Raw genomic sequence first — 14,053 nt, 5'->3', positions numbered from 1 at the left:
GTCACCTCAAGAACCAAAGTAATCAAGTCCAAAAAAACAACAGGAAAATAAAATAAATAAATAATATAATTATCAATCCAAATAAATCATCCATTGAGAAAGTGAATTAAGACAAAATGTAAATTAAAAAATCAATTTTTTGGATAAAAAAGTGAAGATTCACACTTCGTGAGTAAATTAGGTCAAAATTAAAGTAAATAACAAAAAAAGGCGATACAGAGAGAGAATCAATTGGACTATCTTCAAAACGCGCGAACGAATCAGAGATAAAAAAAGGCGATACCGAAAAGTAACGGCGTACACTAACACAGCCGTAGAGTCAGAAAAATGCAAACTGCTGACATAGCAAGCCAGAGATTTCATGAAGAGCGAGAGCTTAGAATCGAAGTACAGAGCTTTAGAGAAAGGAGGTTGTGACGTTGTCTGAAACTGCAGTGTCGCCGGAATCTTACATTCCGGTGGAATGTGGCCGGATATTAGCCGTATTATCGTTTCTGTTGCCACCGTTCTCTCTCTCTCTCTGTGTGTTGCCCTAGACGAAATTGGAGCCGTCCCTTCTTTCTTGTAGCCCTGGCCCATATAGCAATAGCTATTTGTTTTGCTACAATTAGCATAAAAAATAGCGAAGTTAAAAAATAGCGGCCCAAATAGCATTGCATTGGAGAGCCCAGTTTTAAGTCCACCTGCCATATTTTGAATTAGCAGCCCAAATAACATGTGGGTTGGAGATGCTCTTAGGAACAATAATTATGACAATAGCACATATATATCATATATATATATATATATATATATATATATATATATATATAGTCAATTATACCATTTTCGTTGATTCTAACATCTTTAAACACTAGTCTCAATATATTATTTAGTGTCTTTTAATTTTGCATCAGAAAGGGAGAATAAGTGCGGCATCAGAAAGAGCGAAAAAGTGGGGGAAGATGATGGTTGGTATAGAAAGAAAGGTTGACAAAGAGTCGTATCAAAATAGATTAATTAATATATATGGTCTTGTGTATAGACTATTGTGAATTGACATATCACAACTACAGTAATGCCATACTCTTTATATTTCTTTTTGTGTCAGAAAACAAGTACAGTTGTATTTCCAAAAAATATTTTACAAAAAAAGAACCAATTCTGAAAAAGATCAAATGAAATTTTGAGACTATTAACTCTTTCTCTGGTAACTAATCACTATATATATATATATATATATAGTCAATTATACAATTTTCATTGTCTGATTCTAATATCTCTGAACACTAGTTTAAAGCGGATCTCCTTCTTTAGTTAATGCCGAAAAATGAAGACGTAGTTATCCCAGATTTCTACCATTTGTGACAAACAAGTCGATTTTTATAAAGTGAAAAAGAAAAACAATTTATGATAATAGAACAAAAACAAAAAGTATTCTTCTTCATCAGCTTGCTCTCTCTCTCTTTCTTCATTAGCTTGCTCTCTCCCTCTCTCTTTTTCTCAAATGGAAATGAATGGCTTAGTAGCAGTACTCTTCTTCTTCTTCATCATCAGCTCTCTCCCTTTTTTCTTCATTAGCTTGCTCTCTCCCTCTCTCGCTTTTCAAATGGAAAGTAGATCTATATAGCTCCTCTGTGCATATATATATACATATGTATTTATATACTGTTTGTAATTATTATATTATACTTTTTTTAATTTATATTTAATTTTAATTTTTTATTATTTTTAATTAATATGTATTTTTTGAACATTGCTTCATTTTTTAACTTAATTTATAAAAAATATTTTGTTTTTGTTTCGGAAGAAATAAAACTTGGGAAGAAGAGTTTTGATGCGAATGATTTCCGTTTTCTTTCTTTCTTTTTTTTTTTTTCTTTGCAGATATATAATTTGAGATTTTTAATGTTATGTCATATCGTCGTCAATATCTGATTTTAATCAAATAAAAAGATAAATTTTAGTCATTAATGGCTGACATGTATTAGATTTACATCGACTTTCCATCTAAAATATATCAGTTAAAAAGAGTGATAATAAGTATTCAACGATGTAAATGTTTTATATTGAAAAATTAACTGAATTTATTTCTTTTTACTATGTTATTCAACGAATTAGATCTAAAAATTTTTGTACAATAAGAAAATTATGGTCTTTAACGATTGACATCTTCTATTCCAGAAATTTCTTCTAAATGAACAGTTCAAATTTATTAAAAAATAATTTTACTTTTTTATATATTAAATCAATTCCTCTATTTATATGTTTGTGTAAATCCAAAAACCCTAAATCTATATCTCTCTCCTCTCTCTCTCTCTTACTATCTTTACCCCTTATTAAATGTATCTCTTACTGCTTCAGTCATTAATGTTTGTTTTGATTAATTGTCTATTACAATGCTTTGTTATTATTGAAAACAATTTGAACCTAAATCTGAACCGTCCATTTAAAAGAAACTTCTGAAATAAAAGATATCAGTCGTTAAAAAACATACTTTTTCTATTATACAAAAATTTCTAGATTCAAAGCGTTGAATAACATGATAAAAAGAAATAAATACAGCCGTTAATTTTTCAATATAAAATATACACACCGTTGAATGCTTGCCATCACCTTTTTTAGCTGGTTTTTTTCTGAAAACTATTAACACTAGTTATCATGGTTTCGAATAGGACCCACATATAATCTATAAATCTTTTCGTATCTTGTTTCTGCACTGATTCTTTAAGATATTTTCTATTCAAAAGTAAGTAGCCATTAGTTTATTGGGTGTATTTTTCAAATAAGCAATAATTTCACATTCTTTAAGAGACTTTAATCAAACACAATTTATCATGTGACACCGAAGGCCATATTTTCTCACTCAAAGACTAAACTAATATTCCATTTTTAAATCATAAGGCAGCCAAGAATGTCAGACTTTTTTTAATTAACAAATCTCTATGTTGTTTTTAAGGATACAACTTGGATTGGCTAACTCAAATCCAATTCGATCTCAGTTTGATTTTTTACCAACTTAGATAATTATTTTTATAATTAGGATTGATCTTAGGTTAAAAAACATCAATTTAAATATAATTAAGATTGAAATTGGATTGAAGTGATAGCAACCTGAGCCAATTCGAATTAAAATTATAATATTATTTTCATATATATTTTTACTTTTAAATACATTATATATGATATTTAAACTATAATTACCTTTTTTTCTTTTCAACTTTTTTTTATTAAATGTTAACTTATTGTATGTTAACATTTAGGAGAATTAATTTTCTAAAAATTTGTTTGTGATTTATTAATAATCTACAAAAAATATCTTTAAATTTCTTCTTGTTTACGAGTAATTTAATCTAAAATTAATTCAAGATCATATTAAATTTTCGGTATAAAGATTAACCATATGAGTAATCCGAATTAACCCAAAATCTAATCATAAATTGCAAGTCCGAATTTAAAAGTACAAGGATGGGTTAGGCTCGAATTGAGTAATTAAGATTGAGGATAGGGTCAGGGTCAAGTTTGGACTTAACATTTTATATGTTGAGTTAGATTCAAATTATATCTCAAACCCGTCCAACTCGCCCGCGTTGCATCCCTAATTGTTTCTAGGTTTTAAAAATTCAAGTTTTGGGCTCTAAACTGCCAATCTACACTTAAGAGAATTCAAAAATTACCGCTAATGGGGGGGGGGGGACCTCTTTAATTCACAAACATTTGAACATTATAAATTTTTTTCTGATTGGTTTATAAAAGTAAACTCACTTTCATAATGCATTCTATATAGATTATGAAATAAGGAAAACAACGCAGTCCCTAACAATGTTGTGTTCTAAAAAAGTTCTGCTTTTGATTCAAAAAAAAAGTTCTGGTTTGATTTCAAAATAATCTAAACCAAATTGCGGTCAATTTTTTGCTACTTTTTTAGAAGTTACTAATCTGTTAGCATAGAATCAGGTCGATTGGCCACAAAGGTACCAAAAGAACAAAGACCTCAAATAAAAAATATAAAATCATCAAGTTATAGATCAGAAAGCAAATCATGAGCAAAAATTTATTTGATCTAACATTCTGCATGCCAAATGAGAAGCAATTAACAAATAATATCATATTTATAAATCAGAGATAACCAAGAGTACACAATCATCAAGTAATTATTTTAAAATATCACCTTTCAAAAAAAAAAAAGAAAAAAAAAAAAGTGCAGAATATGTGGACCACTAATCAACAACAAAATTGCAAATATAATATTACATATGAAGTAACATACTTAAATTGAAAAATCAACTTTTCAAGAAATTAAGTATCAGCAATTACGAAATATATTGAAAGTACTAATAAGTTGAGCTAAGGGCTCATTCCAACATAGAAGAAAACATGTTCTACAACAAAATACCAACAAATGGAACTTAATAAACCTTTTATAATTCACGTGTACTGTGGCAATAAAATGATTTGACCATACAAAAATAAAATAAAATAAAGGATTAATTATAACGACACCTGAGGTTTACCCTATTGACAACCATATACAAGTTAGTTCACTTTTGAATAATGGCACCTCAGCTTTGCTACTTTTGACAAAGAAACCCATTGAGAGCCTGACATGTGGTAAAATGACCCAAGTGCCCTTTAACTTGTAAATTGACACTTTTGAATAGCGAAATTACCAACTTACCCATTCTAATAAATTTGAAATGTCTAAAATAACCTCTCCCACATCTCTATATACAAATATTGTCAATATATACATAACCTCATATATATATATATATATATATATATATATATATATGTATGTATGTATGTACATATGCGTTCCGAAAGTACTAATAAGTTGAGCTAAGGGCTCATTCCAACATAGAAGAAAACATGTTCTACAACAAAATACCAACAAATGGAACTTAATAAACCTTTTATAATTCACGTGTACTGTGGCAATAAAATGATTTGACCATACAAAAATAAAATAAAATAAAGGATTAATTATAATGACACCCTGAGGTTTACCCTATTGACAACCATATACAAGTTAGTTCACTTTTGAACAATGGCACCTCAGCTTTGTTACTTTTGACAAAGAAACCCATTGAGAGCCTGACATGTGGTAAAATGACCCAAGTGCCCTTTAACTTGTAAATTGACACTTTTGAATAGCGAAATTACCAACTTACCCGTTCTAATAAATTTGAAATGTCTAAAATAACCTCTCCCACATCTCTATATACAAATATTGTCAATATATACATAACCTCATATATAGATATATGTATGTATGTATGTATATATATATGTATGTATGTATGTATATACATATGCGTTCCATAGATATAACGTATCAGTAAGGTCGTCAGAGCCCTGGGTTGTGCACGTTCCATGGTTCTCCAACGTACCAGTGGGGTGGTCACCGGAACTCTGCGTTGGAATCGATGAAGCCCTAGGTCTATTGGAGAAAGACGAAACAACAGTGCTGGAAAATTGCCCAAATCGTGCCAAGCTTTTGTGTTAATAACACACCAAAGCAGAATTTATTTTATCAACAATATGTATATTTGTATGTACCTCGCTTAACGATCTGGGTCTCTTCCAGTATCAAGTATGGAGATATATATATATATATATATATATATATATATATATATATATATATATATTGACTCACATATACCGATCTGTGGCCAGAAGACAGTGTTGTTCTAAACGACTTCGCCGATTAACAATCCTTTGACTTCTCCGATCCTTTTGCTTCGTGGAGTAGATTCAAGTGAGGTTTTAGATCGCGCAAAGGAATCAAATCAATTTATGAATCCGATTCAGTTTATTCAGGTGATGCCACCACCACCTCTGTCGCAATCTCCGACTACGGTCTGATGATGCACATGGAACCGAATTGATCTATGGGTTGCTCCTCTGTTTGTTTTCTCTGAATTTGGGTCAGCGAAGGTTTTCCGGTGAGAAGTATTGATGAGCACTGAAAAGTGCGCATTTAAACCCGTTAAGCTTAAGCATTCTAGTACCTTTATCTATCTTACTTTGCTGTTTTAGACTTATTACGTGTTATTTATATTTTCAGACACTAATCCCAAAATTGAGCTAACTCAGCCAAATAAGAGCTTAATTGAAGCAATCTTGAGATAAACCAAAGGAGGGAGCAAAGTGGAGAAAGAAATAAGCAAAAAGGAATCAAGTTGTGCAGCTGAAAAGTTCGATCGATCCAACTTAGAGTTCGATCGATCGAACATCTATGATCGATCACAGTACTTCTCGATAGATCCAACCTTGGCCTTTGCTGAAATTCCAAGTTCGATCGATCGAACATCACCTTCGATCGATCGAACCCTATTTTGTCTTATTCAAATGATTGATCTTATCCACAGCTGTACGCCTACCAACCACTTTTGTCTTTTTCCCCATAAATATCTTGAAAATATCCCAGCCTTGTCATTATCCGGAGGAGTCAGAACACTTCGATCGATCCAAGATGCAGTTCGATCGATCGAACCCATTTTCGATCGATCAAAGTTAAGGTTCGATCGATCGAACTTCCTCCAGCGAGAAAAAGTTAAAGTCCAGCTCATTTATTCCGTCCTTCATCCAATGATTGGAGAATATGCCTTGCACGACCACAGCTCATCATGGGGTGTATTTGACCTACCTATATAAGGAATATGATACACTTTTTGAGGGAGTCTCTTGTCACACATTGAAAATTGATCTTAGAGGCTATTCTTGAGAGGAGGAAGGAGGGAAGCTAGAGCACCATTGGAGGAGATCTTCACCAACAAGGAGCAGCCATGGAGTTAGCCCTTGAGGGTTGGATCATCACTACCATGAGTGGCTAGACATCCTCTTGGGGCTAGAGTTAGCCCCAAGCATGCTTTCTATACTCTAATCTTGTGTATTATTGAGGGATTAGTGTTGTATGATACATCTTGATATTCATGTATATATAAATCTTGATTATTTCATGGTTTGTATGGTTTAATGCTTCCAATTGACTATTCTATTCTATCCATATGTCTATGTATGCTAGAGTAGGATATTTATGTGATTATCCCTAGATTTAGTGTTTTTGATGCATGTCTATGTGTATTAATGCTATAGATCTAGAGATTATCAAGATAATATGCTTAATGAATGCTATTTTGGTTCATTTGATGGTTTATGCCTATTCTTGATGGTTTGTGCCTCTCCCCTAGTCTAGATAGCTTTATTTTCATGCTAGTAGTGTAGATTTAGTGTAGTAGTAGTGAAATGTTAGATGGGTGGACAATCTACTCTTGATGTTTGATATTCCATGCTTGTGAGTCCAAATGGCATATTCCTCTAATATTGTGTTGTATGTGGATTGTGAGCTTAATGAAGGATTAATGACTTGTTTTGATCTATTGTGCTATCCCCATGTTGTCTACACAATATATGCTCTGTTGTTTAGATATATTGTGCTCTTCACATGATGTTTAGACAATACTTGCTTGATTTGTCATCCTTGCCAATTGAATCAACCTAATACACACACACCCTTATCATATTGCAACACATCCATTACCCTCAATTCATCACTTGTTAGTAGTATAGAAAAGTATTGCTTGGTGGTGATCTCTACACCCCAAGACCTCTCTCTCTCTTGTTTACTTCATATTATTTTATTTAGTTGAATTCAATTTAGCTTAATCAACCAACCAATCAATTGTGTGATCACTCGACCTACTAACCCTAATTACCATAGTTTCACAATTCGATACACCATCTAATCCCTTGGGACGATCCCTACTCGCCCTATCTATATTTTATATAGAGAAAGGTAGTAGTGGCTTTCTATAAATGTAAAACTTGGCCACCTCCTAAATTCACAACTCTTCAAGCTTAACTTGGTATCGCGACCCTTGTAAAGGACCGGTCAATTATGGTGGTTTTACTAAAATAGGATCTATGGCAATAGCGGGTGATGGTTGTAGGGTAGTGGTTGTGTGGTGGTGAGTGGAGAGAGGGGGAAAGAAGGGGTAGGCGGTGGTGAAGGTGGGTGGGTGGTGATGATGGGGGAGGCTGTCTCTTTTCTTATAGGGAAGGTTGTCTTGCTTATAGGTGATAGAGGGGATGATGGTGGTGGCGATTGTCGGTGATAGTGGTGGCTATTGTGGATGAGCCGAACTTGATGTAGAAGATAGAAATAAAACATTGAATAGGTTAGGGAAGATTGGTAGAAAGGCAAAAGTGGAATTTTAAAATTCTGATATTTTACAATTAAAATTAGTTAAATATTGATCGGCAATTTTGTCTTTTCAAACCTTTTAAGGCTCTGTTTGGATCAAACTTTTGTCAGGGGTGGTCATCGTTCAAAAATCGTCCAACTTGTATATAAGTGTCATTAGGCCAAACCTCAGGGGGTGTCGTTGTAATTAACCTAAAATAAATTTAGGGATAATTTCACTCACACCCCTTGAGGTTTGGCCAAATATCAGTCTAAAACATCTTTCAAAAATAACCATAACTCACGTTACAAACATTTGCTCCGTTTTTCACTCACACCCCAAAAGTTAGTTTACAGGTGTGTCAGATCACTTTTTACAAGGGTGGCTGGAAAAAATTGAGGGAATCGGTTCGAAGATGGGTGGGTTTGCAGGTAGGGTTCTTTGTTCCTCCTATTCCTTTCTCTCTCCACTGCCAAAGCCTCTATTCTCTCTCCACCGAACCACCACCAAATCCCTCTGTTCTCTTTCTTCAAATCAACACAGAGAACTTGAAAGTTGTTCTCTATAGATGTATGTATATATGTGTATAACATACACACACACCACGCCTATAAAGGACTCCATTAGAAATGGGTAACTTCTATATATAGTATATATATACAGACACTATATGTAACAAACCCATATTTCTAAGATCCAATACAATATCAGATTTAAATATTCATATGTAATAGAAAATAGAAAAGATTCATTATATCAATCATCTTCATCTCTTTCTCTCTCTATCACACACACCAATATGAAAACAGAATAATCAATTACAGTGTTTGGGGACTGGATTAGAGGCACTTCTAATTAAAATTTTGTTTTGGTTATTCCAAATTTGGAAAATATATCATTTTCTCTAACATACCTGACAATAAAAATAGGTTTGGGTTATGCAACCACAGTCGCCGGCGGCACCACCACCACCACCACCCCATCATCGCCGACCACTAACCACTAACCACCAATCTCTCTATACACTTCCTCTCTCTCTTCTGCAACACTCAAAACACCACCAAAAAAGCCTCAACTTTTGGAAACACCACCCATCACCACCACGACGGCCAACAACACCATCTACCCAATGCTCATTCGAAGAGGGCGGGCGTTGACATCGTCGGAGAGATGATAAAGTTTAGGGATTTTATTTGTGGTATAATTGTCAGGGGTATAATTGTCTTTTAACTAATCTGATATTTAGAAATATATGTTATTAAAAAAATAGGGGCAAATTTGTCTTTTCACATGTTTTTAACGGAGACTGTGACGAAAAAACGAAAATAGACCTAAGTGATAGTTATTTTCGAAAGATGTTTTAGATTGATATTTGGCCAAACCTCAGAGGGGTGTCAATGAAATTATCCCATAAATTTAAAAAAACAAGGGAAACCCATCAAGAAGTACTTTGGTCCAGTGACTAAATTTTCTAGAGCAATAGAATCTTGCCCATTTAGCAAATAATGAAGGAAGTGATCATTTAGACACACTAAGAATCAAGATCCGAGAGCGTAAGGTATGGGACTAAACAAATGAAACGTAGGTGTGCATACAACAGCATACACAGGGTGGAACTAAAGTAAGTTGACCAAGAACAATAAACTACTCAGTGTTGCAATGCCGAAGAATGCCCTATCTGAATGACACCTTGTATGATTCCTTGAATCTATAGTGAAGCATGCATATATATCTGCATCAGTATATGAGAAACTAACTTGACAGATTACTCAACTTTTTTTAAAAAGGGAAAAAATAAAGGGTGGGGGGGAGAAAAAAGGCGACAGAAAGCCATGCGTGTTTGGTTCCACTTGCACTCTGAACAAGTGCATTTTGAGTTAATTAAATCTAATTTTAAGTGAGACCATTGATAAGTGCTTAAATGTTGCACATTTCAGCACCTAAGCTAAGGTATTTCAGTCTTTGCATCTATCTTAATTTTATATTTTAGTCCTAATTTATGTTTATGTGTATTTCAGGGCAATAAAGTTAAAATGAGCTAAGAACGGTCCAATTAAGCCTTTTTGGAGTTAAGCAAAGATTTTCAGACAATGGCCCAAAGCGGTCAATTTCGGGTCTTTGATGATGTTCCCAAAGATGGAGAAGCAAACTAAATAGCCCGGGGCAAAAATGGAGCTGAATAAGGTTTAAAGGAATTTATTAACTCTGGGGGGATCGATCCCCAGGGTGGGGGATCGATCCCCCAGGACTTAGCAACATTACAGTTTTTATTTAATTTTTGGGCTCATTTTGGGAACTGTTGGGCTTTAATGAGATTGTTACTTAAGGCCCAGTGAGCCATTAGATTAGGGTTAGTTTTAGTTTTTATTTAGGTAAAGATTATTAGAGAAAAAAAAAAAAGTTTTATTTATTTATTTTTTTTTTCTGTATCGTAGTATCGTATTTTCTCTCTGGAAAAACACGCGAAGAAAGGGAAAAAGCAAGAACAGGCTAGGGTTTGGAAGAAAAGTTCAGAGAAGATGAAGCAGATGATGGGGATTGTCCTGTCTTCGACTCCATCAACCATGAGTGGCTAATTCTTCTACTTAGGGTTGGATAAACCCTAAGCATGTAACCTATTCTCTCTCTCTTTTCATACTTTTTGGGGATTAATTTATGTAATTAGTGTATAGTCTTGAATATTATGAATTAAATTCTTCCAATTGATTATCTGTATTAATCTCATATTGTCTTATGTGTGGTTGATTGATAAACAAATTTTACACATGAATTCTTTGTTAATTGATTCTTGTGATGGCTATGCATGGTATTGCTTAGTTGTAATTGTGTTTCAAATTGATGAAAAATGCTTCCATTTGATAGATGGTACTACATGTTTAGGTTAATTTGTTGTCTAATTAGTTTTAAATTAATGTTTAATTAGTTTAATTTAAGTTTAATTAATTTAATTGCAATTCAATTATTAGGTAAGTAGACCATCCATACTTATGTTTGAATTCCATACTTTTTGTCACAATTGCATTATCTTCTAGATTAATGTGTGTTAAATTTGTAACTTGGATTGATAAATCATACTTTGAATGGGTGAATTGCACTACACTTAGTTTAATTGTCATTAGGTAGTTGATTCATGCTTGAAATTGATGGTTTACACTTTTCATTGCACTTATTAGCCACATATAGATTACATAGTATTATTTCCCCAATTAGTTGAAAGTGAGTAAGTTAGGGAATGTGCTTAGTGGTGAATCCTACACCCTAAGTCTCTTTCCAATCTCTTAAACTCTATTTCTTTATTGCAATCATTTAGTTTAAAATTAATTTTAATCACAAACAAAACCCTTTTGGCAATCACATAAGCACTAAAGTAGAATTCAATTCTGGAAAACCTATAATTGTTTAGATCTCTTGGGACGATCCCTGCTCACTTCATACTCCATAGTATAAGTGTTTAGTGGTTTTATAAATTTTAAAATATGGTGCCCACTTGACATTATTTCTAAACCTAAAGTGTTGTGCATTATTTTGTGCACACGCTCGGTCTCACCATAGTTTTGGCGCCGTTGCCGGGGATCTAACGGTTTTGAAGAATTGAATTAAACATTAGTTCTTTGTTGATTGTCTACTTTTAAGTCATTTTAATTTTTAATTTTTTTTTATTTGATTTGTCAATTAGGTACTTGAAGCAAAGTGGAGCAAACGCTGGACTTAGAAGCAATTAAAAAAAAATTTGAAGTTGCTTAAGGACCATCTGTAAGTTCTCTTTAATTTTAGTACTTTAATTGTATACCAATTTGCATGCTTTGGACAGCCCAAGTGGAGGCTTAAATTGAATTGTTTTATTTTTAAGTCCAAGCATACCTTCTTGTAGAAGGCATCGGCCCGTGTGGAGGCATTTATTTGTTTTAAGTGCATTGATATTATTGAGGAGTTTGGGAACATCGTATGTGGAGGTTGAAATTTTGAAATGTTGGTGTGTTGACTTGTTCTAGTGCATGCATGGTCGTAGATCACTTAATCGTCCTCTTGCTCCTATAAATCAAAATCTCGAAATTTTTCTTCGGCGTTTAAGAAGTAGTACTAGGGATAGTCATCTTAATCTTTTAAATTTTGATCTTCCATCACCTTTAATGGAAGATCCAATTGAAGATCCCATTGTAGATCTTGGTCATGTGGATCATAATGGTGTGCACCACCCACCACAAGTTCATATTGTGGATCCTCAAGGTGTGCATCCACCCTTGGGAATGCCACAACCAGTTAATCATGCGGTGCAACAACCTAATCTAGGGATGCCAAGGCCAAATGTTGTTCCCCCAATTGGTGAGCAACAACAAGAATATGTTCAAATGGCATACCCTCAACAAGGTCAAATGGCATATCATCAACAAGGTCAAATGCCATATCCTCCTCTCAATCCTCTCAATCCTCTAATGGTCCTTAGGGATCGTTACACTCCAAATCAATATAATGCACCTACTTGCATTCAATTGCCAAATTTTCGTGCTCATCATTATGAGATTAAGGCTTCCACCATTAACATGTGCCCCCTTTTCTATGGGTTGAGCAATGAAGAGCCTTATAAACATTTAGATGAGTTCTTGGAAGTTTGTTCCACCGTGAAAATCACGGATGTTCTGGAAGAAGTCCTAAAAATGAAGCTTTTCCCTTTCACTCTTCGGGATAAAGCTAAATATTGGTTCAACAACTTGCGGCCAAATACAATCACCTCTTGGGCACAATTGCAACAAGAGTTCTTAAAAAAGTATTACCCCGCAAGTCGAACTGATGCCATGAGAACTTCCATTCGTGAATTTAAACAACAAGAAGGAGAACCCCTTCATGAAGCATGGGAACGTTTGAATGACTTGCTACGGAAGTGTCCACATCATGACATTCCTAAGTGGCAATTAGTTCAATGTTTCTTTTCAAGTTTATCCGATGCCAATAAGGGCATTGTTGATGCTTCTTGTGGCGGAAGCTACATTGAAAGAAATGAAGATGAAATTTGGCAACTTTTCAAAAAAATGAGTGAAAACTCAATGCATAGATCTTCATCTTCTAGGGGTAGTCACCTAGCACATATGGGAGGAAAGAAAGCTATAAATCAAATAGACTCTTCCATGGAAATTGCCGCTGAGGTCAAAAATCTTACTCAAAGGTTTGATACATTCCTTTTGAATCAAGGTCCGGCAACTCAATCATATCCTCACCATTCCAATGAAATGTGCATGACTTGTTCTAGTTACACTCACCATACTTCAAATTGCCCTCTTGGACAAATTATACCAAGTGAGTCTCAAGAACAAGTAAATGCTGCTTTCATTCATCAAGGGAACAACCCTTATTCCAATACTTACAATCCGGGGTGGAAAAATCATCCAAACTTTGCATGGAGAAATCAAGGAGACGGTGCAAACCCTCCTCAAAATCAAGGTTACCAAGCAAAGTATGTTCCCCCACATCTCCAAAACCAAAATCAGAATTCTCAAGGTTACCGTCCTTCATTCTATCCTCAGAATGTGAATCAATACTCTCAACCTCAAGCATCAAATCCTCAGTCCTACTCTCATCCTCAAGCATCAAATTCTCAATCTTACTCTAATCCAAATCAAGCGCCTCCTAAAAGTTCAGCTTTTGAGTACAAAGTCTTGCAGGCTTTAGGTAATCTTCAAAAAGATAATCAACTGTTTCATTCTCACTCTCAATCAATTGCAAAGCTTGAAGCTTAAATTGGGCAATTAGCTAATTCTTTAAATGTGAGAGAGAAAGGTAAGTTGCCTAGTCAAACTGAGACCAATCCTAAAGGGCAATTTATGGCGCAAGCAAGTCCTTCATCAGAATTTTCTGGAAATGAGCAAGTTCAAGCAATTACTACCTTG

The 14,053-nt window shown here is 34.0% G+C and overlaps 1 non-coding gene across 1 annotated transcript; it reads right to left on the bottom strand.

Moving 5' to 3' along the window:
* Window positions 1–12,961: 12,961 nt before the first annotated feature.
* Window positions 12,962–13,068, bottom strand: LOC132267831 (small nucleolar RNA R71). Its single transcript, XR_009469100.1, has one exon. It is a non-coding gene; the product is annotated as a small nucleolar RNA R71 (small nucleolar RNA).
* Window positions 13,069–14,053: the final 985 nt, after the last annotated feature.

Source organism: Cornus florida, unplaced genomic scaffold, assembly GCF_030987335.1.
Source record: "Cornus florida cultivar Cherokee Brave unplaced genomic scaffold, ASM3098733v1 CherokeeBrave_3.0.0_Hap2_Chr07, whole genome shotgun sequence".
Taxonomy (NCBI): Eukaryota; Viridiplantae; Streptophyta; class Magnoliopsida; order Cornales; family Cornaceae; genus Cornus; species Cornus florida.
The sequence above is the reverse complement of the archived record's forward strand: the minus strand, read 5'-3'. Positions and strand labels throughout refer to the sequence as shown.